Below are 26,275 nucleotides of genomic sequence, written 5' to 3' on the forward strand. Positions count from 1 at the left end.
GCGGGCCTCGCGAAGGGATTAGTCGGAAGCGTATTCATATGTAGCTGCTAGCAATGTAAAACTGTTCACTGGATAATGGACTCCATTTATTTATTTCCTAAGTCTCCATCTGGTTTCTTTACGCTTCTCCATTTGGAGCTGGGGGTCATTCATATTAGTGGTGACTAGTCTGTGGTTAAGTTTAGCTTTTTGTAGTCATGCCTAAAGTGAAAGCAAGTCAGAAACTAAAGTACAGCTGTATGAGCAGGAGTTCGAAGGAGAGATGATAAGTACGGATAACAAAATCTTCATTGCCGACCGTGTGAGAAAACAGCTGGCTGTGAAAAACGCTTTCAAGTGCTTCAGCATTTGAACACTTATATACAGAAAAGGAATAGTAAAATCAAATTCACGAAAAGTGCTCCTGTTCAAAAATTGCTTAGTGAATTTTCTAATAAAATAGTTTTTCACAGTTCTCCTTTGCTTTACGCGAAGCCTTTTCAGCGGCAGATACTCCACTATAAAAACTAGCCAGTCTTACTCTGAGAAAATGCATAGAGAAGTATACACAGTGCAAAGTGCCGGATGAATCTACTGTGCGCAAAAATTAGGTGAAGCAATGTTACGATCTTACAATTCAAAATATCAGAGATAAGATTCAAGATAATTTTGTGTGGATATCAATCGACATAAAACAAGACCATGAGGGGAGGTTTATTGCAAATATTATAGTTGAATCCCTTAATAATGTACAGTCTATCCCATATCTTCTTACGGTAGAGCAATTTGAAATCTCAAATAGCTCCGCAGTTTTCGAATTTTTTATCGAATCCATAATCGTCCAAAGTCCGACTGATATATACATAATTAAAGGAGTAGCCCTTACTTGGAGCCGCTACAATGACTAGGCTGGACGTCCACGCATTCGGGGTTCGATTCTCAGCAGGGATAAGAGAATTGCTTATTTTCCGCAGTTCGAAGATCGACTCTTGATCCTCACTCAGACCAGCGTAAAGCTGACCACTCACCTCCATCTGCTGAGGATAAGTATGCGTGGAAATATACCTCTAAATACGTCTTCAAGGCGTGATGCTTAACTAAGCTAATAATTTGGTTGCCATATTAAGCTCGTAATTTAGGGATCGTATACAAACGGAATTTCATGTCAAAATTTACACTCTCTCTGTGGGAAGTTTATGGTAATAAGCTGAGGTTAAATAAACTGAAATTAGGCTATGTATTTACTAAAAAATAATAAATAAATTTTGCAATTAGCTTGTCATATCCTATTACACGTTACGTTCGCCGTAAGGAAGAAGTGGAACAGAATGATACATTATGCAAATGAAAAGTTTCTGGATAACAAAGATAGCAAAGTGCGTGTTGCTGAAGACAAGGCGAATCACTTGACTGTCGTTGGAAAACAACAGGCAGACAGGACAATGGGAGAGTAACGAGATACCGTGAGGCTTACACGGGCCAACTTCATGCCTCAGTCTTACTGCATGACTGATCTACAATTCGCCCTCTGCCTTCAGTACCAAATATCACGTTGAACATACGGTTTGTCAGCTCATTTAAAGGCGATCTCTTGAATTTTAGAGCGTTCATCTCAGAATATGGGTGAAGATTGGGAAGAACTTATGTGGGAGAGCCTGCCTCGAGTCTCAGGAAAGAACACGTCCTCCCAAATACGAGACATTGTTGCTAGCCATTCAAAGGCGAAGTTATGCCTAGCATAATAATTCATGTTACAAACCCCTAACTGTAATATGCACGAACATAATAAGGTACACGTAAGATTAGTATTTCCAATTTATCGATTGCTTATCGACTGAGCCAGAGTTGCCTTTATATTCATACAGGTATAAGAGGCCTACCATGCACTGTCTTCGCTCGCTCGGAAGCCGAGATCGTGGGTTCGAATCCCACTCAGAGCATGGATGTTTGTGTGCGTTTTTCTGTGTTTGTGTACAGGTAGAGGCCTTGCGACGAGCTGATCACCCGCCCAAGGAGTCCTACCGAATGTCTGAGATATAGAAAAACCTAAGTGAACGGAGAAGTTCATGGAGGTAGGCCTAGGCCCACTGGGGCTGTAGTGCCAAGGGGGGGGGGAAGAGGCCTACGACAAAGGTAAATTTGGTCTTTAATTAAGCATAAACGTGTAAAACGCGTATAGGGGATTGGAAGTAAAATTCCAGACACTCTTAATTTCAACAGAAGGTGGAGGTGAATGGCAGGGCTTCAACTTCGGTCGTTGTACCAGAGATGACAGAACCCCCAGTACCCATTTCTGTTATCGCAGTACGAATAACGAGCCTGTTCGCAATAGCGGAGCAGATGGTGCTGTAGCCTGCGGGGGCGCGCACTAGCGTAGTTCGTTGAGGCCCTATGCTACAACCTGGAAGGTCGCGGGTTCGATTTCCGATGAGGTCATTGGATTTTTCAATTTACCTAATCCTTCCAGTCGCACTACGGCCCTGAGGTTGGCTCAGGCTCTAACAGAAATAAGTACCAGGAATCTTCCTGGGGGTAAAGAGCGGCCGACGCATAAGGCTGACCTCACCGCCATCTGTGAGCCGACTGTATAGAAAATGTGGGAATCTCGACGTCTCAACGCCATGGGCCTCCACGACCTGTTATAGGGATAGCTTTCTTTCTTTTTTTTTACGTAGTCTGTGCGAAGCACCATCACGACATACGTTTCATTCAAATTTTGTTGAATTCGCTTACACAAGGATTTGCTGATCTTATACACAATATGCTACACTAAAATCGCTTAAACATTTGCCTCGATTTAATATAAGAAAGAATAAGTAATTGTCATTATATTAATTCATGATCCCTCAAATTTTATATTATTTCATGTCGCCGATTTACGCCCAGATTTCTCTAAAAGTACTTATCATATATCATTCTTTCCTTTTTTCTATTATATTTGATTTTCTCTTTATAATAATCCACTATCAGGCTTCGAAGGAAGGACTTCATGAGAAACCTCCACATCAGATCATCCCATCGGGCCTCAACACAGGAACGTTATGATACGAGTATGTGAACTGCTGTGGCGGACAACCACGAAGATTGAGGGGCACAAGAAGAAAAGCTACGGTCCGACTCACACACGGAGTTGAAATGAAGAAGATTTATGTTGGTCCTACGACAGTGATAAACTGCCGAGGCATGTTACAGGTTCCCATAGACTGCAACAACACTTCACATTTTACATTCAATATTATTTTTTCTTATTCTAGTGCGCATTTCTTTCTACTCCAAATTCTTTCCTTCCATCTTTCTTTTAAGCTAGTTAATATTTCAGAAGGTAAAAAAAAAAGGCAAAATTTGTCTTCGTTCTCACTAATTAAGCACCACGCCATGAAGGCGTATCGAAGACTGGAAATATAGCCCCACCATTCTTGACCTTGGCACTAGATGGGGTGGATGCTCAGCTTCACGTACTCGCCGCTTTACCCCAAGGAAAGAACCCCCTCTGTACCACTGGGTGGACCCCACAGCCGGTCTGGACGCTGTGGAGAAAAGAAGATCCTATTGCCCTTGTCTGAAATCGAGCCCCTGCCACCCAAACATTAGACCGTCGCTATGCCGGGTGAATTTCAAACATCGCGTCCTCTGTGTCATAGCTAAGCACAGGGCTCCTATGAAGTCTACGTTTAAAAACAATTACAGCAGAGGACTAATACATCTCGTATAGGCCTACGTTAGAATAATAAATATATTTTCGGGTTTGATTTTTACGATACAGACCTCCAGATAGAATTGGACTGCAGGACTACGGCCTACCAACAATCTATATACATAATTTTGTTGTGATTCAGTGGGATTAAAACAAGTATTGTAGTACAGCCGGGATAGCTGAGCCGGTATACCGACAGGCTAAAATCTGAAAGGCAGGGCTTCGATTCCCTGCAGCGTCCAGACCGGCTCTGGATTCCATTCATCAAATGGGTAATGGCATGAAGCTGATTACTCACCTCTATATAGTGGCGAGGCCAGTAAGAGTGGAGATAGACCTCCATTCCCCCACATGTCTTCACGGCATAGTGCACAGGATAACTTTACCTTTCGGAGTGTAAGCCAATTCTTTCGAAAGTTAACATCGTTTTCACACAGAGAAAAATAAAATTTCGCTGTGACACTTACGAAAGGTACAGCTGCTGTAAAAGTAGCCTTGGAATTACAGCAGGTTAGGGCATATCGTTTTTGCTACAAGTGCGTCACAATCAACAAAGCCTGGTCCGAAATCATGCGCCAGGTAGTGGCTGCCGCCACGACAAGGAACAGGAAAGGGGCCAGCCACACTCCTTAACATTACGTGTTACCTATAGCTACAACAGTTGCTTCTGTCACAATATTCAGAACATAGGGAAGGCTAACAGATCTGTCATACTAATCTTGAACAAAAACTTCACCGTGTTTCTGACATGGTTGATACAAGGCAATGTTGGCAAACGATAACAACAGAAACTTTTACTCGTAATTTTTCTTTCAGAATAGCTCAGATATCGCCCAAATGCGAACTCTGCAAGCAGAGAGGATTGCGTTTACAGCTTATCTAGGTTTTGTAGGAATTCAGGTTCTCGCATCGGAGGTTATGAAGAGTTCTATATTGTGGAATATAACGTTGAAAGTCAACCAACGTTTCGGAGGAACATATGGTCCCCATCTTCAGGGTCGAAGAGTAACACAAGCAAGAAACCAGCAATAAGGAGGCGACAAGTGTTGGTAGACTTCTGGCGGATTTCACGTCATTGCATCCCATAAACCTGTCTTCACTTCATACCCTCACGATGATTCAAGAATAGAACCCAGGTTCAAGTGCAGTTAAGCAAGTTATACGCTAGACTTCAGTAGTGAGAAGTAACAGCATATAACACTGCAGTTTCTTCTCTAACCGACGATTTCTATTGTGTCAAACATAATGCCTTATCACAAGAACAGTATTTTGTGAATGTATGCCCGAAACGTCAGAGACATTATGCGGAACAATAAGTAAAAATGCGTCCATTCTTTATACATTTATATACAGAAAAGCATCTAAACTGGGAGTTGTCGGTGTGGGCACAGGGGTTGGGTCCTGCACTACCTGTTCACGTGGAAACACCAATGCCTGAGGGGCTCCATGTCACTCCGTCTTATACGAGAGCCCTGTAAAGTCCTATAGCTTTTTTCTCAATCTCACCTTCTTTCTCTTTTCTATCCAACCGATATAAATCACGCGCGGTATGACTGATTTATGGCCCCAAACCCGTATCTCTACTCCTTTAGTATTCTCTCATGCTTCATGCACCTCAAATTTTATATCTTTGTCTTGCCTTCAACTTCTCCGCCATTCTGTTATATACATTGCCTAAAATATTTTTACTGTTTTCTTAATGAGTGACATTTATTTTGAGGCACCCAGTTTCTTTGTAATGTTAACGTACCGCCTGGCCTTCTTGTAGTAAGCTGGCGGTTGTTACGATGCCTAGAAAACATGGGACTACAGCGTCACCAATATGTCAGGCGACAGTGTTCTAAGTAGAGGAAGCGTTTTCGTTTTCTGAATAGGTCAGCTACAAAACGTGAATTGTCGAACAGAAAAATATAACGTTAAAGGTTACTAGGACGATTTCATTTCTTCGCCCATTCGTTTTGCAACCTCACCGTAATTACGTTCCAATGCGAATGGGTGGAGGGCAGAGGACTACTGCAGAAACGGACAGACGTTCTAGTGACTAAACCTGAAACACTAGCCTGAATTTTACCTCTGTGGAATGACGCGTGTCGTCGTAACTGGTAAATAATAATTCTTGTACTCATTTAAAACTCGAAATTTCGTAAAAGCCACGACACCTACTCATCAGCAAACTGTAAATTTTGTCTGTGTGCTTAATTAAACACTAAGCAATCAAGGCGTATGGGGGAGTGGATGTATGGATCCATATCTTCTTGACCTCGGCACTAGCTGGAGGTTAGTCAGCTTCACGCCCCGGTCGATGTACCCCCGGGGGAAAAGCCCCCGTACCCATTCGTTAGGAGACTAAGTGGGGCCCAGAGCCGGTCTGGACGACGTAGAGAAGAAAACATTCTTGGCCCTACCGGGACTCCCACTTCGACAACTCGATCCTCCAGCCCGTAGCCAGTCGCTATATCGACTACGCTATCCCCCCTAAGTGCAAATCAATTACAGACTCGTGAAATGAATCAGAATATTCTGATTGAAATTAAAATAAGTAAAAGACGGCACTACAGCTGTAAACTGAAAGAACTTCCATTCACTTAAATTCCTTTCAGAGAAAACAGAAACACAAGAGAAGCGGGAGCTACGCGGAAGTCAAAATTTATCAAAATATTTTTAATATAGGGCCCTATGCTAACAGACGGAATTAAAAGATAAATCAATTCAACAAGTGAAGTTAAAAAAGGCGAAATTATTCTTTGTTCCCGATCAATTACGCATCATGCCATGGAGAAGTATGGGAGAATGGAGGTATATTTCCACCATTATTAACCAAGGCACTAGATGGACATGAGTTGTTATATTCACGCCACTGCCGCTTTGACCCGGTAATCTTTGTACAGTAGGCTCGGTGGACTTCACAGCTGTTCTGAACCTTATGGAGATGATAAAAGACCCTTGTTTCTCCAGGGAGTCGAACTCCGGCTTCACGGCCACTCGTAGACTACTCTTTATACCGACCCAAATCATATTTACAAAATTCGAATTACAAAACAATTATTTATATAGTCTATCTGTGACATTACAGAAGGCAATTTCATCTTGACTTACCTATAATTAATTCAATGATGCAATTGTCCATGTCAGAAGAAATGGTTACTCACCTGAAAAACAAAAGTACAGCCATTAATAGAATATATTAAAACGTTATTTGTACAGTTGTCATTAGTTATATTTAGGAACATATAAATAAAATTAATTTGATTTTTGTTACTCGGTTGAATGGGTAACGTGAACGAAGATGTATTATCAATAATATCACATAGTATCTGCTCCAACCGAACTCTCTTTGGAAATGTAATAGACCTTATGGGAAAGCCTCAGGCTCCGGGTGCTTTACATAACACCAATCGTATATTCTTGAACAAGAATATCCCAAAGCTGTTATTGTGGCATCAAGCCACGCCGTTCAGGCATTAATTAGTCACTTTAATAAACATAACACTCACGTTTAAGAACAATAACACTGTGCACAAAATAAAATTATTTCTAAGACATACATAAGACATTACAGTAGACCTACACATCATGATGATGGAGGTATCAGATTCCTTAGAAACACTGGTACATCCTACTGATCGAACTGTATTACATTCAGAAGACAGTAAACTTCAGGGTCATTCCCACGGAAACTTCAAGTTTCAAATAAAATAACATTCGGATAAACTGGAGACAATACTCTAGAGTCACCTCTGACAAGTTCCCTTTTCACCTCAGATCTCAGTCTGTCAAACTGCGGTCTTCTGTTTTATACACCGTGTAGTATCGTGTTTACTTAAGTCTGCCTCTTCAGTGAAGATAGAGGTAGTAGTTTCCCCTGAGATGACGATTACGCTCTACCAGACAACATGGCGTCATAACACAGAGAAACCACACTTTAAATTTCACTTCCGTAAGAATGTCACGTCTCGTATCATATAATTTAATTTTATAATTTCAGTAATAGGGACCTCTTTTCTTTTATGAAGTGCCGAAACATTTATTACATTCAATTAGGATTAAAACATTATTAAAAAGCAAACAAAAACGAGTCTTAATGGTTACTTAAAGCCTAAACGAGAGGTGTGATTTCTGCTATAAAGCCATGAATAAGGTTATAAAACACTTTAAATGCTACTTTGGAAACAGGTTGTTGGCGATGTCGGGAGCCATAAAGGACGGACGGGATTCTCTCCAGCTGATCATAAAACAGAGCACAAGTCATTCCAAACACTCCTGAAGCACACACATAAAACAGAATGTAGAAAAGAAGAAGACAGAAAATCGGATGCTTTACGGTTCTGCTTTCCTTTATAAGTAGGTCTTGTGGCAAGGAGTTGGACACGTGCCCCTGGACACAGACTCGAAAAGTGATCGAGATACAAAGCGAGTGTCCTAGACCTTGGAGAATTCATTCCTAAAAATATAGCAGTTATCATATACGTACAAATGGATATAAAATTAACGGTACACAATAAAACTATGGGGGCACGCGATAGCGTACATGGTTGAGACACTATGCTACAATCCGGAAGGTCGCGGGTTCAAGTTCCGATGAGGAAATTGTATTTTTTTCAATTGACCTAATCCTTTCAGCTGCACTATGGCCATGAGGTCGACTCAGCCTCTAGTAGAAATGAGCTCCAGGAATATTCTTGGAATATTCTTTGGGGTAAAGGGCGGCCGACGCATAAGGCTGACAACCTTACCGCCATCTATGAGCCGATTGTCTAGAAAATGTGGGAGTCTCGATGTCTCACAACCCTATGGACCTCCACAGCCTGTTACAGGGATATCTTTACTTTTCTTACAATAAAACTATAAAATTTTACATACCACAAGAAACCATCGTTGTCTCTTCAAAAACATTTAATTCTTTTTGGCAAAAATTTATTGATTAGACACTTAATGAATGTTTATAATATAAAAAATAACATAAAAATAATTATAAATTACCTTGTCCCTTGAAAATATAGAAACAAGCTTTCAATACAGAAGAATAACAAAACCATTAATTGATTTTAACAGCGTCTACAAATGTATAGCTACACAGTTACGCTACAGAATACAAAAGGTTGATTCCGGTACTAACATTTTCTCATCACACCAAGCACAGGTTTCGCCATTGGTTAGTCTGAGTAAAGGCATTCGTAACTGATTTCTTTAAACTGCTATAACCTAGTGATTACATAATACAGAAATATTCCTTTGAAGAGGAAATACACCAAATGACAATGTGGTTGAAATTTTAACGTTGTATAAGCCGAACACAAATTTGAAGTGATGTTCACTGTATCCTAATATCTGTGAAGATAATATGAAGGCCTATTAAATTACAACTAACCATATATTCGTTTCACATATAGTTTTCTTTACTGTGTGAAATACTTTTGTGTCTTCACTTGGATGAACAGAACTGCATAGCACACCCGATACAAGAGAAAGAGCTGTTTAATATCGTCGCATAAATAATCATTTTTCCTCTACACAATTTAACGTATCAGAAGACCACAATCTGAGGGGCGGTAAGTCAATATGAGACTATACAATTTCATTAATTGGTCTGCAGTAATTAAAACAGATCAACTCCCACAGCTTTGTATCACGGTGCTGTATCTTATAGAGGAATAGGAACTGTCATGTAATAAAATGTAATTTTGACAAAGCAAGTTATAACACTAATGAAATGTACGTTTATGAAATCGTGACTTCACCATCGAAGAAAAAGGAAGTAGCACGTTATATAGCTGCATGTATTATGCACAGAACTGTAGGGCCGAATTTACTTAAGAATTAGGCATTATGCCTAAAAGTAGCCTAATAATTGTAATATAATACTACTAAGAAACAAAGCCAACAGAAATTACGTTTTCTAACGACACGGAATTCTTGTCCCACAAATTCTGGCACTTTCCCAATTATGACATCAAACGTAGTCGAAGGTCGATGATGCAATTTTCTGCATTTCTTTCATCTTATATAAACTTTGTTGTTGCTACTGTTGCTATTGTTGTCGCCAACGTTGGTGTTCTATTGCTAACAACGCTGTTACTATTGCTATACCATGAGAAAGGGTGACAGTCTATTTACATGAGTTTAACTAAAATCAAAACCTCTGGAACTTAATATTTTAGCTAAAAAATGGAAAAAATTAACAAATAAAGTCAGAGTATAGCCAGAAGTGGTCGCAGTACAAGGGACTTAGTCCCACCCCACCAGCAATAAAAAAAAAGGTTAGAGTAATAAAACGTAAGAAAAACGGAAAAAGGTTATTACAAAAATGCAATTATTAAAAGTAATAATCACTAGTCGTTAATGTCACCAAATCACTCACTGCGTGTTCAGCACTGACCGTTAATCGCCGTCAGAAATGGTGAAACATGTTCCCGCACCATACTTAACCATCAAAATACATAACAAACAAATGAACATTTTATCGCGTGAATTCTAAACACATGTTCAGTCACAGACAGACACTCCTACAAAAAAAAACGGTATTATTCCCACACGCGGAAATGAAAATATCACACGTGACCTGAACAAACTCATTCCATTGGTCGACGACTATATGACGTATGTAATGGTGCCGACTATGATAATGTGAGAAAACGGGGCGTACAAACTATAATCGCAGAGTTAAAAAAGAACGTAACGAAAATAATTTCACGAGAGATTTTTACCAACCTTAGAAGAGTACGGTGGACTACCATAAACATCTAACTTCTGCCGTTCGCAGTGTGAAATCTACAGCCACAGTGATCGATTGAGCGCGCAGAGTTCCAAGCACTTGGGGGGGGGGGGGGNCCTCCTCCTCCTCCTACTTCACTTCTTCCGCCCTACCCACGAGGAGAAAACCAGACCAGACATAACCTAACCTGGCCCGCCATCTCCACTATGTAGTTCACAAGCGTGGCCAAAAGATAGCAGCACGCGCCACAGGGCGCGCCCACCGACGGCGAATCATTGAACGAAAATGGCTGACGAGGATAAGAATAGTGGGGCACTGAACTGAAAGAGAGGCATATGAGGCACATTTTTTTTATGGAGCGGGGTGAAACTGAGTTCACTTGGTACGTCAACCTATTTTACCAGCTCCGGATGATCGATAGTGATGAATGTGGAGCAGTTCGGTGGATTGAGAATTGGCAGGGGAAACCGAATTAATCGGAGAAAACTTACCCTAGCGTCATTTGGTCCACCACAAATCCCACATGACATGACCGGGGCTCGAAAACGGGCATGAGCTGTGGGACGGCCTACGAGACACGCTACTATACAAACTGTTCAGAGAAAGCTGTGTTCACAACACATAATTTAACCGACGTGTTTTACGAGTTTGCTTCAGCCACAGAAGCTATGATTACATCACGCGTCTTAATACAATTACATGATGGTATTTAAAAATGCTGTAAAATCTCACTTCATAAAGTCAATTCTGCAGCAACTAAAACAACTTATGCTGTATAAATTAGGTATTAAAATTCGTGTACGGAACACATTGTACCAGAATGCTTATATATACACAGCTGAAAAGAGCCGATAGCCTATGTTCGTGTAACGTTAATTCAGCGTGAATCAAACTATAAACAAAACGAACTCCGTGGCCTGTAGTCCGCAGTCCGCAAGCGAACTATACCGACCGAGCGACCGCCGCTTGTCGCCGAAGTTAGTGCCAACCTCTGCGGATAGAGGGTGTCGCGTGGCCAGCGCAACGGATCCCCACGGCCATTAATCTCGGTTTTCTAAAAAGGAACCGTTATTTCCTTGAAATAGCTCCTCATTTATCCTCACGAGGTTGAAAGGACCCCGTTCCAAACCTACTACTTCTCAGGAAATCTGGTCACGCAGGGAATCGAATCAGGGACCTCTGGAATTGTAGCCAGGAACTCTGACCATTTCACCACAGAGGCGGTCTATCTACTGAAGTATTCATTTAAAAATTATAAAAGAAAACCATAGCTCTGAATTTCTTATTGAACCGTCTAGCAGTTTAGCCATTATTCCGCGAGCATGTCCCTCCGACTACATTAATAATGATTACTGGATCATGGCCTGTTACAGGAATAGCTTTACTTTTTACTTTTACTTTTATTGGATAGATTACACACGACTATTCCCTGAATTTAGTATCATTTCTCAGAAGTGTCTAATCTTTTTGTAAGTTATATGATATGATTACAAAACTGGTTCATAGATTTGATTAAGTGAAATTAATTTGTTTTTTAGAATAAAAATATATCTGGGGTCGATGAAAGAAGACAAATAAATGGTTACAAACTACTTGAAATTCAGTTCAGATTTATATTCCATCAGAAGCTCTACAAAGGTCCAGGCATCTTCTGTACGCTTTTGTGGTTAACCTTCAAAACAAAGTCCTGATATATTTTTGCGATGAAAATGTTAGTGTAACCTTTTCATTAAATCAACGGAGCGGAGAAAATAGTTCACACGGCTTTCCAAAAAAGAAAGTCATGTGGTTATAAATCTATGACAGCTCAAACACAAGAAGGGCGTTGGAAAGGGCGGATAAAATACAACTGGATGCGTTGAGTACTGGGGATTCTTGATATACTCGTAAGCAAGTTGGTCTGTAGCCTATATACATAAATATGACAGAATTTTATTTCACTCGTTTAAGAAGACTACTGTGTGGCTGGATAATTTTTACACTGTAATTATGTTTTATATATTCGCAAATGAAAACCTGCGTAGCAATAACTCAAAACTTCTACGTTTCTATATGCGCTGTTTAGTGATTACTATCTCGAACGTGCAAATTATAGCGATTGCTAACAACCGCTCATTAACTTTAGATATCCTACAGTGCTATCAAAATAAACTGGGGAACCGGAAGTTTCCACGACTGTGATAGTACATATTGTGACTTTCTGTGTTATGACCCATACTCACTTCCCTCCTCCTCCCCCCCACCTCATGGTGACTGCAAGCGTCTTGAAGAAATGCATTGCATTCATCTGTCAGGTTGAAGAACTTTCTTCTTAAATTTTGCATGAACAAAGATCTCATTTTATAGACTGGGATACTCACATTGCAGTTACGTGTTTTTTCCTAATGAAATGGGTCAGAGTATGCTTAAAAAACACAGGTCACTGACAAATATTTAAGAGGCCCACTTGTCTATATTTACTTAAATGAAACTTAGGAACATACAGAATTTCGTTACGATTTACACAGCAATTCGTAAAGCATTATGAAAAGGGGTACTGATTACTATGCATTCATCAATGGCTCTACAGTCATTTTGTTGAAACTTGGCCGCTTTTTCACTTTCTTAACCGTGTACACAGTCGGTAAGACGGGGGATCAGCCCGCCGCAAGGCCGCTATCTATACACAGGACAACACAAAAACAGAATAAACGCACAGACAACCTTGTCTTCAGTGGGATTCGAACCCACGATCCCAGAATTAGAGCTGGCGAAGACAGTTCATGCCTTAGGGGGCCCATACACGTACGAGTCTGACTCGCGAATGCGACTCGGCTCGGGTTCCAATGAGCCAAACACGTCCGTGTGTGGGTCGCCACGCTCATACGTGTGTGGTGAAATTAATCTGAGCCCGGCTCCTCGCCGAGCCGGACTCGTACTTGTATGGGCCGCCTTAAACCGCGGGGCTACTGCGAACAGCTGGAACAAACATGGTTACGGCAAACTTCCTGCGAAAAATAAACTAACTCGCAAGTGTTTCTAAATAATGTAATTTCTTAAAGAAATAACTTCAATGCTTCAGTCTCAGACCGAACTCCTTACTTTGATATTCTTTCTAGGTGCTTACAAAACATTCGGAACCTCCCCCCCCCAATTAATTTCGCCATGTTTGTCAGCATACAAAAGGGCCTAAATTACTTATGCGGCATTTTTTTTTCCTTGGCACTACAGCCCCAGTGGGCCTACCTCCATGAACTTCTCACTTCGGTTTTTCTAGATCTTAAACAATCGGTAGACTCCTTGGGCGGGTGATCAGCTCGTCGCAAGGCCTCTACCTGTACACAAACACAGAAAAACGCACACACACAAACTAAACATCCATGCCCTGAGTGGGATTCGAACCCACGATCCCGGTTTCCAAGCGAGCGAAGACAGCACATGCCTCAGACCGCTCGGCTACCGTGACCGGCAGTGTATAAGAATTATATATAAGAATTCAGTTCGTACCTCACAGGAAACATCCGAACCCACGATCCCGGTTTCCAAGCGAGCGAAGACAGCACATGCCTCAGACCGCTCGGCTACCGTGACCGGAACTTAAGTGGCACAGATCAAATGTGCTTAGTGTGCTGGTACAAATAGTTGTGATTATTATTTTACTTCTATAACATGTAAATAACTCAAAGTGTATTTTAAAATAAGGACATTAAAACACCGTTCTTCGGACACAGCTTCAAAACGAGAATCTTTTAACGGTGAATCCTCTTCTCCCTCTCTTTTGTGCGTGACTCCTAGTGGAACTGAGAGTCAAAGGAACCTGTTTTCTGATATCCTGAAACTACGTTCGTTGTGAGAAATTTCAGATTTATTTACAGAAGGAAAATGACTAAAGTAAGTTGTCTGCACCATCATTTTAGCAAGTAATGCGTAGCGAAGAACAGTTTTTCACATGTCAATAAACTTGTTTAAATTATTACTCAATATCCAATCGGTATGTAACATGTAGATGATGATTACTAGGCATACTGGAGTCAGATAACCATACACTGGCGTTAAGCAGTGTCGAACTTGCACACGAAACACTGTTTGAAAATCCACGCTAGTAATTTAGTGTACAGAATTAATTTACAGATTGTCGTCCGTAATATAACTTCGAATATGAAGCATTGCTGGAATCGGTTGACATTTCTTTCACCCTCTGGTACCTAACCTTGAAAGTGCCTGAAATGCTGGCCTACCCACCAGGTGTTACTGCACAGCCACCTGCCCCTGCAACGGTTTGAAACAAGTGTTGCAATATCTCGACCTGACCTGCTGTACACTGTACAGTTGATGCTTTAATCAGAAGTTCATATTTACGCAGGCGAGTATCTGACACGTCAGTGATTACCTAATAAATTATAGTGGGACTTTGGTAAACCGAACCAATGTTACTCCGAAAACCCAGTAATCCGAAGAGACTTAAAGTACTGCCAAAAGAAATCCAAAAATTACAAATTGAATCTAATTATTTTACTTCCATGCAGTAAAAAGTTAAACATGACACTTGTGTTACTGGACTTATCTCTCTGGGTGGCAAAAGATGTAAGCCAGCTACCACATAGAGCGCATTTGTTAAAAGGTATAATTTGCCCCGTGCTTAATTAAGCAAGCATGACGCCAAGAAAACGTATGGGTGAGTGGAGGTATAGCTCCACCCTTCTTGACCTCGGCACTGGATGGAGGCGAATGGTCGACGTCATGCTACTGTCGCTTTATCCTCGTGGAAAGGGCCACCGCTAACCGGGCTGGACTCTATGGAGTAGGGAAACACATCTAGCCTCCGCCGGGACACAATTCACGGCCGCCCAGCCCGCAGCCTGTCGCTATGTCGACTGAACAGTCCCGCCTTTCCCGAACTGATTCAAAAGTCAGTGACTCCGTCTGCAGCCAGAGTCCGATTTTTCGGCTCATGCTCCATTTTCACGAAGAAAACAGGCGCCATCTTAGATTTTCATATTTTGTTACTCTTGAATTAGCGAGCCGGTCACGGTAGCCTAGCGGTCTGTGGCATGCACCGTTTTCCTTCGTTCGGAAACCGGGATCGTGGGTTAGAATCCCACATAAGGCATGGATGTTTGGTATGTGTATGTGTTTGTTCTGTGTTCCTGTGTTGTCCTGTGTTTACGTAGACGCCTTGGGACGAGCTGATCACCCGTCCAAGGGGTCCTACCGTCTGTAAAATGATAAAAACAACCTCGAAGCCGTAACCTATAAGAGGTATGGATTAAGTAAGTTGAATTATGGATGCGGGGCTGTTGTAAGTAGGAACCAAGCGAAATTATGTAGCCTATGTAGAGAATGGGTATGAACGGTGCAAATGGCTGCTAGTGGGGGCAGAAGAGAGACCACCCAAGCAGCTGTGCTACTAGCCAATATCAGCAGCTGACATACGCGTATATGGGTACTGATGTCCCTCTGCTGTAGGAGCGGGAGTACGTCATACTCTGTGGAGGCAACCTTATAGAAAAAAAAGTGCTGTGTAAGCATGTCTGAATTTCCAACCGGCTTATAGTACTGGAATCACGTTGAAAATCTCGTTAACTCTCCGAACGTGTCCTAACGGTCTATTTCACTGACTCTGAAGCATGACCCCTATTGCAGAAGGAGTATACCAAAAGCGAAATAAAGCACAAATAATATAATTTCAGTATTACCAAGATGAGCAACTATCAGCTTTCTAAAAGTAGGACTACACGTATTTTGATAATAAAGGCAAATTTGTCCCTGTGCTTACTTAATTAAGCACTACGCCATGAAGGCGTATGGGGAACGGATAGATAGATCCTTATTTTCTTAACCTCGGCACTAGTTGGAGGAGTGTGGTCAGCGTCACACCCCGGCCGCTTTACCCCCGGGGGAAAGAGCACCCGGTACCCATTGGATAGTAGGCTGGGTGGACACCAGAGCCGGTCTGGACGACGTGGAGGAAATTCTTGATCTACCGGGACTCGAAGTCAGATCCCTCAGTTGCCCAACCCGTAGCCAGATGTTATACCGACTGCGCTATCCCGGCTCCCGTAGTTAGATAATACAGCAAAAATTCTCATGCAGCGGTTTCAAATAATTTCACAATAACCTTAAGTCAAACACAGACAGAAAAAGTGAAAAAGGCAAAGCATTCACTGTAACAGGCCGTGGAGGCCCATAGGGTTACGAGACGTCCAGGTTCCCATATTTTCTAGACAATCGGCTCACAGATGGTGTGGTGAGATGAGACTTACGCGCGGCCGCCTTTTAACCCTTAGGAAGATTCCCGGCACTCATTTCTGTTAGAGACAGAGTCGACTCCAGGGCCATAGTGGGGCTAGAAGGATTAGGTCATTTGAAAAATTCAATGACCTTATCGGGAATCGAACCCGCGACCTTCCGGCTTGTATCAGTGCCCAACCAACTACAGTGCGTAAACAGAACAAAGAATTATTTATCCTCGAAGTTCTCACTTCATCCGCCGTACCATTCAGCATAAACCTGCCCGGAAAGCACCGCAGATGTGTTTTATTCCTGAAGCCACCAGCGGAAATAAGCAAATGCTGGAATCATAATTCTCTCAAATATCAAAATCTAAGTGAATACTCCTCTAGAATTTTGTACGGTGGAAATATGTGCATACGTAAATACATAGTAGTTACTATAGGATTCTGACGATGGTGTATAACACACTGATATGTTGGGATTTTGGACTTTATCCATCGTCCTGGTTTTTAGGATAACAAATAAAAACACGACGTTTCGGAAAGTGGATCTGTTTCCGTCCTCAGGTGAAGGAAAACACATATTCAGTTGGGTCCCTTAGAAAGAGCTAGCCTCAATCACTGGACAAACCAATGTCACAAAACATGAAGATTATAAACACCTGAGACCAGGCTAAGTCCATGAGAGCTAATAAGAAAAAATATTCATGACAAATTGCAGCAAACACTTACAAGCGTGGAACCAGGATAGATAGATCTGTAGAAATTTATGCCACGAAACTAAACTCATAACCAGGTCCATGACCCCACGGCATGGAATAGAAAGAAGAACTAGTAACAAAAACTAATAGTGTTAAACCAGCGTCAACAATGGAGTAAATCACGTCTATCTAATTTAGAACTTAATAGAAATAAATAAAAGCATATATCACATCATACAGATCTTACAGATTCACATAGAAGATCTGTATGATGTCATATATGCTTTTATTTATTTCTATTAAGTTCTAAATTAGATAGACGTGATTTACTCCATTGTTGACGCTGGTTTAACACTATTAGTTTTTGTTACTAGTTCTTCTTTCTATTCCATGCCGTGGGGTCATGGACCTGGTTATGAGTTTATTTTCGTGGCATAAATTTCTACAGATCTATCTATCCTGGTTCCACGCTTGTAAGTGTTTGCTACAATTTGTCATGAATATTTTTTCTTATTAGCTCTCATGGACTTAGCCTGGTCTCAGGTGTTTATAATCTTCATGTTTTGTGACATTGGTTTGTCCAGTGATTGAGGCTAGCTCTTTCTAAGGGACCCAACTGAATAGGTGTTTTCCTTCACCTGAGGACGGAAACAGATCCAGTTTCCGAAACGTCGTGTTTTTATTTGTTATCTTAAAAACCAGGACGATGGATAAAGTCCAAAATCCCAACATATCAGTAAATACACAGTGCCAATTATTTCATGCGGCCTATACATACACACCATTTCAGGAATACTGAGAGATTTTCTTCAGATTTACAGTGTAAATTATTTCATACGGCCTATACACACACAACATTTCAGGAATATTGATTTTCTTCAAATTTACAGTGTAAATTATTTCATACGGCCTATACACACACAACATTTCAGGAATATTGATTTTCTTCAAATTTACAGTGTAAATTATTTCATACGGCCTATACGTACAAAACATTTCAGGCATATTGAGAGATTTTCTTCAAATTTACAGTGTAAATTATTTCATACGCCCTATACATACACAACATTTCAGGAATATTGACAGATTTTCTTCAAATTTACAGTGTAAGGGGTGAGACTAAGTCCCTTGTACTGCGGCCACTTCTGGCCTATTGTACGAGCCCCATATGATAGGCGAGGGTAATTGTGGAGCAATTGGTGGAGTAAAGATTGGCAGGGGAAACCGAAGTACTCGGAGAAAACCTGCCCAGCGCCACTTTGTCCATCGCAAATTTCACTTGACGAGACCTGGGATTGAACCCGGGCCGCCGCGGTGGAAAGACATTCATTCTTTTGGCCGTGGCTCTGATCAAGTGAGCAGAACTGATTTTCAGATTCAGACGCAAGTGGCAAAATAGCAGAAACCCACTGGACAAAACAAAACTTAACAAGCTAGCCCAAAACCTACGATCAGCCATAAATCAAGCCAAAAACGAAATGTTCAAAACTTATATTACAAACTTATCACCAGACGACCACTCACTGTGGAAAGCCACAAAGAAATTTAAAAGACCAACACTTGCAATACCACCGATTAGAAAACAAGACAGTAGCTGGACACCGACAGCTAAAGAGAAAACAAATTTATTCGCTGAGTCCCTTGCAACAGTCTTTACACCAAACAACGAAAATAACAACAATAACAACAAGGAGGACAAAACCTTCTTAAACTCTCCCTGTCAGCTATCGGCACCGATAAGAGCCTTTTCGCCAACAGAGGTCAGCAGTTTAATAAACCTGCTCAAACCTCATAAGGCACCCGGATACGGTCTAATATGAGGCGCTCTACTAAAGAATCTCCCACGAAAAGCCATTGTACTACTAACAGCTATTTACAGCAGCCTGATGCGACTATGCTACTTTCCTGTGCAATGGAAGTACGCCCAAATCATAATGATACCAAAACCCGGAAAACCACCAACCAAAATCAGTTCGTACAGACCGATAAGCCTACTGTCCACACTATCCAAAGTATTCGAACGCCTCATCCTTAAAAACTTGCAGAAATAACATCTACTAATGACATAATTCCTACGCACCAATTTGGCTTCCGAGCAAATCACTCCACAATCCAACAGTGCCACAGCAACGTTAACAAAATAAAAGAAAGCATCGAAGGACGGAAAACATGTGCCTCGGTCTTTCTCGACGTTCAGCAGCTTTTGACAAGTACGGCACAAAGGGTTACTGTATAAACTGAAAATGAACCTATCCGCACAATTGTATCTTACTATAAAATCGTACCTGAACGAACGCTACTACCAAGTCAAAATCGACGATGAATTATCCGAGTACCATCTAATAAGAGCATGAGTTCCACAGGGCAGCGTCTTGGGCCCCTTTCTGTACCTAATCTTTACAGCCGACGTCCCACTAACAGACAATACGCTAATGGCAACATTCGCCGATGACACAGCAATAATGTCATCAGACCAAGATCCAAATACAGCCTCCCAAAAACTGCAGCAACACCTCAACTCACTTCATAACTGGATGGAACAATGGAAAATCAAAGTAAATCCTGCAAAATCCTCCCAGATAACATTTACAACAAGAAGAGCTGTCTGCCCGCAAGTTAGTATCAACAGCACCCCCATACCCATCAAACAAGAAGTAAAATATTTAGGGCTCCACCTTGACGAAAAACTAACGTGGAAAACGGATATAAAAACTAAGAGAAGACAACTAGAACTCAAAACCAGAAATATGAATTGGCTAGTGGACAAAAAATCACAGCTATCGCTTGAAAACAAAATAATCCTATACAAAACAATAATCAAACCAGTCTGGACCTATGGGATAGAGTTATGGGGATGCAGCAAACCTTCCAACATAAAAATTCTCAAAACGTTCCAATCCAAAACGCTAAGAAAACTAGTTAATGCTCCTTGGTACATATCAAACTATACCTTACACAATGATCTAAGCATACCATATGTAACAGAAGTCATCAGAGCATACGCGGAGAAAGACAAAATCGGACCACTCAAAACAACAACCGACTAATAAGAAACCTCTTCAACCAACCAGCAATAGGAAGAAGACTAAACAGAACGTGGTCAGAGGATCTCATTAGATAAGCACCAGAGAATCATCGGAGGATGATTCAATATTACATACACCCATCCCTTTTACTAATCACTCTATTTATGTATATTGAGGAGATTGTAAAATAAAAAAATATAGAGAAGTTACCTATATTTATGAATGGCAACCAATAAGAAGAAAATGTTACATAAAGTAAAATGAGTACTTCACCGATATATCAATGTAGATGGAAAACTAACATGACATGTAACAATTGTCCAGTACAAGTCCCGATGAGGTCATTGGATTTATTTTTCAATTGACCTAATCCTTCCAGCCGCACTATGGCCCTGGGGTTCACTCAGCCTCTAACAGAAATGAATACCAGGAATTAATTAAATAATTTTCCCGGGGAGTTAAGCGCGGACGGCGCGTAAGGCTGACAACCTTACCGCCACCTTTGAGCCTATTGCCTACATAATGTGGGACCCTCAACGTGTCACAACTCTATGGGCCTTCACGGCCTGTTACAGGGATAGCTTTACTTACTTAATTGTTAAATATCACTGCGTGGGTTCGGTTTACAATACCTCCACTTTAGCCCTGCGAGTAGTAGAAGCCGACGCGAAGGGAGCCCGGTGCCTAGGGGTGTACCTGGGCCGCCCTGTCACAGGTACCTGGTACTCCAGGTTGGGGCCGGACGGAAGGCTGGGAATTACTCAGTAAAGAAACAGTTACAAAATCCAAAGAAGTGAAACCAGGACTGTCTACTTGAGGCAGATCTGGTAGAGTCTTCTAAGAAAGGTTATGGCAAAAAAAAAGAGAAAAAAGGGGGGGGGGCTGATTTACCGATGATGATGATGATGATTTGTCAAATAAACTAGAAGTGATAAATCATTTTCGATTATTAATAGTCATCATGAAAGTGAGATGGCTATGTTACGTTAACGCTTCACAAATATTTTGTTTTAATCAGTGCTAAAAATATTCTTAACACTGTGAATCTACACAGAAATATGACCAACCCCCATTCTCATTAGAAACCAACATTAAGTACGTCTATATATTCATTACATTTCCTCGTCCATGGAGACCGATAAATCGTTAAAAACAATCTTATAACAAAGTAAAAACAACAGCTATGCATCTTTTGTTCATTTCCCTGTTCACCCCTCTCCACAGCTTTCCTTCTACTCCCTCATTTCTCTTAAATACATTTCTTCAGCCACAAACACCTCATGGTGCTTGAAACTCGAGAGCTTGTTTGTTAGGGGTACAGGGAAAGGCTCACGCCTTAGTTTATAGACTCTCCTAGGGCCCAACTCCATTATAAAGTCTCCACCTAATTATGAAGCCTGGAAGGGGATAGATGCAGCCTACACATACGCACTCCTCAAGCACTTACATCTCTGTTACTAAAGGACATAGCCTTTATCTCTTTTCTTAACTGCAGTAGGCCTTAACTGGAAATGCTATCCTCATGAAAGTCTACGAAGGAATGCATTCTTTAGTGTTGGCGTTCGCACAAGCATTTCAGCAGCACCTTTTTAAAAAAACACAAGATTTTGAAAGATTCATAATATAAAGTCTTCAATATACAGGGCCTTTATAAGCGAACTCTTTATCTAGAAGAATGTAAACAGCATAAATGTTCTACAAAAGTAGCTATTTATCTCATAAAAACACACCGTTTTCAATATCCCATTCAGAATGTTGAAAAAAAAACCCTATTCTCATAAGCCTAATTGAACGAAAAATAAAAATTATATTACACTGCAATCAAATGTTCTATATATCGTATCGTTAAGGAAGGGTTATTTTCAAAATAGTTTACTTTATCTATACAATTCACATTTGGTAACTCTAATTCTGCCAGGCCACCGTCAAATTCCATTCTCTTTCGGCACCATCCTTGTCGCGAAATTATCATCAATATAATCATCACTTTCTCCAGTAGCAGTCTGTTACGGATATTGCAAAACAAATGTTTTCCATCGTTTCAGAGGTCTTTCCAACTGTATTTTTCCAGATTACAGAAATATTAAAGTTTATTTCCGTAATCCTAAGCTAATAATGTCAGTGTGTTCTCTGCAGTTTCTTCTGTCCTGTGGACGCGATGACGTACATTCCGCTGAAGTTCACCGGCTTCACGGAGAAGCCCACTTCCTCTGTCTTCCACTTGCAGCTGCTTGTTGCTTGCTTGTTCCTTGCTTAGATTAGTCTCCGGCCCTTAAGAAACGTCGGTGAACTTCTACCGGACAAGACGGCGTGACAACCCCCCCCCAACAATTATTTCTGTTTATAGTCACTGATGTGAGGGCATTAAATCCTACATTCTTCTGTATTGTTTAGAAATTCTTATATTTGTATAATTCATAATCTTCTCATAACTTCTTCATTTGTTTAAGGATTTTCAATAAAATCGAGCTCCAAATACCTTAAGTAATTCATGAAGGCCTATTTATTCTTATAAGAGACAAATCTAGTTTTCAGTGTTAGATTTGTACATATCGGTAGGCCTAACCATGAAATCAAGAAGGGTTGACATGCAGCGCCATTATTTATAACTGTTACAAACTCATTGCCCCATAAGACAGCAAGATATTAATATACTTTCAAAAGAGTATGAAAATTTTGCATCTCTCGCTACAAAATTTTATGATAAATCAATATACTGGTACAAAGCTGATTTTCACATTTAAAATCATACAACGGTAGCTGTATAGATTTATGCAAAGTTTTCAATTATAAGCCCTATTAAATAGAGGCCCATATAAGACATCAGATCTAAATGAACTGCATGAGCACTTAATGAACCGTAATCTGACCCTGATATCGAGGGTTACAGAGGGAGATCGACGATTCAACGACTCTGAACACAAACTGTTTAAGTGCATAAAAGCATAGAAGTATGTTAATGTCACTTCAATTTTATGCTTGATTTAATGACTAAAAGACTGCATACATCTGGTAACTTTAGAGGCAATTCACGTTACATATTAGGAAATTCATACAAATGTAACATGTCTACTTATTCTAGTTTCTTGAAATATATCACAGTTGATTTTGCAACACAATTACGTCAATTACTCTAACGAATGAGACAAAACGAATTATTTTTTCATGTGGCCAAAGTCCTCAGAATTGCTTCTTATTTATCTGGCTTTTTCAGAAGATAAATATAGGATTCTAGCGTTATCTTGGTTTACTGCTGCAAAAGAAATAATCTATGTAACACACATACACAAGAAAATATCGTTTTAAAAACATGTTTGGGCATTTGCAGATGTAATGAGCATTTTTCTTCTTTCTATTGTTTTTCCTTCCTTGAAGCACAAACCGTTATAATTCACAAGAGTGGAGATGCGGAAGGAGAATAAGAGAGAAAAATCTTGTAGGCTGCAAACATTCTGGTAAATGTACGAATTACAGCAAGCGTCATATAGAAGCACTGAACGTGGAAATTGAAAACATTTACTAGCAATGTTTATCGTGTGGTGTTGAAGCAAATTATCTTATAAAAATTTAAAAATAAGTGCAGCAATTCTCATTTGCAATTAATTTTAATGAATCTGACAATTGCTACATCTTAAAATTATGTAAATATAAGAAATATAAACAGAAGAATGAATAGTGGAAATCATCTCCATAGAATAAGAAATGTACACAGTCAAATAACCACATCAATGTCACAATTTGATTCTACTTTAGCGAATAGAGGATATCACGTGGTTAGCGTAATGGTTCCCCACGCCCATTAATTTCAGTTTTCTAGACCGGAGCCGCTGTTTCCTTGAAATAATTACCCAATTATCCTCACGAGCCTGAGACCCATTAATCAGAATATCTTGTAGCGCCGGGAATCGAACCCGGGACCCCGCCAACAAGCGGGGGTCGCTTGGTCCGTATAGTTCCCGCCACAGAGTTTAGTTTTTAGTTTTATATCAAAATTATGATCCGAACATCACTGCTACTTAGCCCAAAGTTGCAGTGCCTCTGCGAGCTGCTGCCTCAAACATAGGCCCGTTACGTACAGGCGCCATTTGATACACTTCCGTTCCTGTTTCATATTTTCAGCATCCTTATTATGCAACACGTAAGTCGTTGTTACAAAAAAGTAGAAAGGCAAGTTTGGAGAGAGAAGACAACACAGGGCTTTGGAAACCCGAATCCCTGTGGTTTAATTAAGTGAAATGCAGGCGACCGACCAACGAATAACCATCCCACTGACTGAACCTACAGCAGCATAAGAAGAGGCGAGCTAATGTTACGAACGGAAAGGGCATCTACATACAGGAAACTGAAACCACAAAATAAACTTCATAATGCGATTACGAGGTTATAACATATTGGGGAGAAATGAGGGATACATAACAGTAAAATAAACATAACTGTCATGTAAATATGAATAAGAGGCGTTTCAGAAGAGATTATAGCTTTCTCCTGCTTAACCTTCTTACTTTGTGACCAGACGCATGGCGAGACAGAGATGATCAAACAAATTTGAGAATACACACGTTAGTTTTTGTAAACTTTCCATGGCCAATTGAATAATACAAAATCGCCAAGAAATTGTTTTATTCCTAACACACACGATGCATTTTCTAAGCTGAACTGTTGTGTACACTCTTTCAATGCAACCACTCCCGCCCTTTCACGCACGCAAGCACGCACCCACGCATGAACGCATACACATATGGAGCGATGGGTAGGACTTGAAGTTCTCACAGTGGTGTTTATTAAGAGTTCTATCTTCTGCTATATAATCCTATGTAGTCCGTTGAAAGTCAACCAACTTTTCGGAGGAACATATTGCCTCCATCTTTAGGGTCGAACAAGCCGAGCAAGTACGTGACGAGGTGATATATTCCTCCGAAACGTCGGTTCAATCTCAGTGGACTACACGGCGTTATATCCCAGAAGATAGTACTCTTCATGGCGTGATGAGCTTGCTGCTACAAGATACGAACTTATATCGGCTGCAATAAGAAGTACAAGAAACATATATGGGAATGAGAGTCTACAAAAGTGAGAATTATTTTTTTCGTCTTGTTGTCAATATTGACTACCAGTTGCCTCTATCTCGATCGTTGTAATTCTAAAGTCAATACGGATTAGTGTGATAATGATCTGCTTAAAATTGAGGACATGTAAGGCCCATGTGAGATTTATAGTTTCCATCATTAAATGATAATGAATATATTAAATAATTGTAACATTGTGGGGAGCCGGAATATCGCAGTCGGCATAGCGACTGGCTACGGGCTGGACGACCGGTGGGTCGAGTTCGAGCCCCGGTAAGGCCAACAATTTTCTCTTCTCCACCTAGTCCAGATCGGCTCTGCGGCTCACACATCCTCCTAACCAATGGGTACCGGGGCGTCTTACCCGAGGTAAGGCGGCCGGGGCGTGAAGCTGATCACTCACCTCCAACTAGTGTCAAGGTCAAGAAAATGTAGATCAATACATCCACTCCCCCATACCCCTTCATGGCGTAGTGCTTAATTAGTTAAGCGCAAGAACAACTTTACCTTTTTATAGTAATGTTTTAAATAAATATTTATATTAAAATGTAAACAGGCTGCATAATTATATAAGTGTATATATTTCAGTTGCTGGTATTACAACTAAGCATTTCAGAAAGAGTGTGCAATGTGCTGTGAATATTTTTCTTCTCTCTTGGGTGTTCACTTGCCCTTCCATTTACGAAACAATGTAGAGCCAATTGGATTTCTGCTTTTCTATTACAGAAGTTCAGTCATGAGGGCGTCACAGAAGGCACATGCAAGGTAGAATTTATATTATTATTATTATTATTATTATTATTATCATCATTATTAACATAATTTATAGCGGTAAAGGCTCGAGCATTTGAACATTTTCATTTTGAATTTGCTCTTAGGCTGTTC

At 40.6% G+C, this 26,275-nt stretch overlaps 1 protein-coding gene across 9 annotated transcripts in view; it reads right to left on the reverse strand.

Annotated features, from left to right (window-relative positions):
- Positions 1–26,275, reverse strand: part of LOC111861791 (homeotic protein antennapedia) — a 1,040,626-nt gene that overhangs the window by 798,146 nt on the left and 216,205 nt on the right. Inside the window, exon 1 of one of the 9 annotated variants that reach the window (XM_023846653.2) lies at positions 10,382–10,442. The exons of the other annotated variants lie outside the window; for them this stretch is intronic. The gene's annotated coding sequence lies outside the window, so the exon portion shown is untranslated. Of the gene's footprint in view, positions 1–10,381; positions 10,443–26,275 lie in introns of those variants that run through there. 9 annotated transcript variants of the gene reach the window in all.

Source organism: Cryptotermes secundus, unplaced genomic scaffold (assembly GCF_002891405.2).
Source record: "Cryptotermes secundus unplaced genomic scaffold, Csec_1.0 scaffold180, whole genome shotgun sequence".
NCBI lineage: Eukaryota > Metazoa > Arthropoda > Insecta > Blattodea > Kalotermitidae > Cryptotermes > Cryptotermes secundus.